The following is a 1,631-nucleotide window of genomic DNA, read 5'->3' as shown; positions in this document are numbered from 1 at the left end:
TCTTCATCATCAGTGATTTTTTTAAGTAAAGAGAAAATAGAAAAAGAGGGAACAAACAAAGAGAAAAAGCAATTAGAAAGATTGAAATATAAATTAGAAATATATTAAATATATAAGTATGGTCATCCTAAGGCAGTGGTGTCCAAAGTCAGTCCTCAAGGGCAGGTGTCCTGCATGTTTTAGGTGCTGCTCTGGTTCAACACAGCTGAGCCTAAGTAGTGCTTAATTATTAGGCCTCCTCAGTATGCCATCAAGGTCTGCAGAGGCCTACTAATTAGGCACTCCTTAGGTTCAGCTTTGTTGAACCAGGGCATCTCCTAAAACATGCACACCTTTGGACACCGCTGTCCTGAGGCTTAAGTTTGGTCACCAAATTAGACGTTTCTTTTCCTAATTCAGAGAATACAAAGCGCCAGTCGCAGGCCTAAATTAGGCACTTCCTTGTCTGGATGAGGGAGATTTAACCTCAGTGCGTAGTGTTGTCAAAGTCTTGGCCTTTTATTTCTGATATATTGTTTTAGTCATGATGTGACTGAATGTGGGGGAAAAAAAGCTCAATCTTAAAGTGCCAACCATACTTTTTAAAAAGCTTTTTTAGGGTTAAAAAGCAACATCAAATTTAAAGAGTTTATCAGCCTGGCTGATGTTTTGGACCCAAAATGCACTGCAGGCAAATTCAGTCCAATTCAGTTCAAAAATACTTTATTAAACCCTGAGGGAAATTAGTGTTGTAACTCATTTAACTAAAGAGATATAGTAGATGCTGATGGCTGTGGGCAAGATCTTCTGYAGCGGTCTGTATTACAAAAAATTTGAAGAAGCCTCTGACTGAAGACTCTGTTTTTCTCTGAGAGTCTGATGAAGAGGATGGTCAGGGTTGTCCACAATGTTCTTGATTTAATGCAAAATCCTTCTTTGCACCATCATCTCCAGAGATTCCACAGTCGATTTCATAAATCTCACTGGAACAGCACCAAACCAAAGTTCCAGCATCATCACCTTGTCCAATGCAGATTCTTGACTCATCACTGAAGATAACTTTCATCCAGTCATCCACAGTCCATGATTGCCCCTCCTTAGCTCATTGCAGTCTTGTTCTTTTTTGTTTAGGTGTCAGTGATGGTTTTCTTTTAGCTTTCCTGTATTGAAATCCCATTTCCTTTAGGCAGTTTCTTACGGTTCGGTCACATACGTTGGCTTCAGCTTCTTCCCATTTATGCTTCATCTGTTTAGTTGTACTTTTTTGGTTTCCAAGACAAATGGCCTTAAAGTGGCAATATCATATAAAATCAACTTTTATGAGTTTTATATCATGTTATAATGTTATACTCTCATAAAAAACATGTCCAAAGCCTTGCTTTGACTCATTCATGCATATTTGAGAAATCCTGCAGCGTTTTTAGGAAGCCATGCTGAGGAGCAAAATGACAGGTGGGGACCAGAAAGGCCTTTTGGGACCAGAAACACCCATGGGACGTGTCTCCAAGCTGAGCTTCCTCATCACGGAGCACATCTCCCCACCCCCCACACCCCACCCATGACTCCTGCAGGCTCTCGGCAGTAACAAAGCAAATGAGTGAAAGTGAAACTGTCTGCTGCTCTTAACACTACTTCTCACTCAGTGAAGCTCT

This window comes from Austrofundulus limnaeus, unplaced genomic scaffold (assembly GCF_001266775.1).
Source record: "Austrofundulus limnaeus strain Quisiro unplaced genomic scaffold, Austrofundulus_limnaeus-1.0 Scaffold155, whole genome shotgun sequence".
NCBI classification, from domain to species: Eukaryota; Metazoa; Chordata; class Actinopteri; order Cyprinodontiformes; family Rivulidae; genus Austrofundulus; species Austrofundulus limnaeus.
This window is presented reverse-complemented; position numbering follows the sequence as displayed.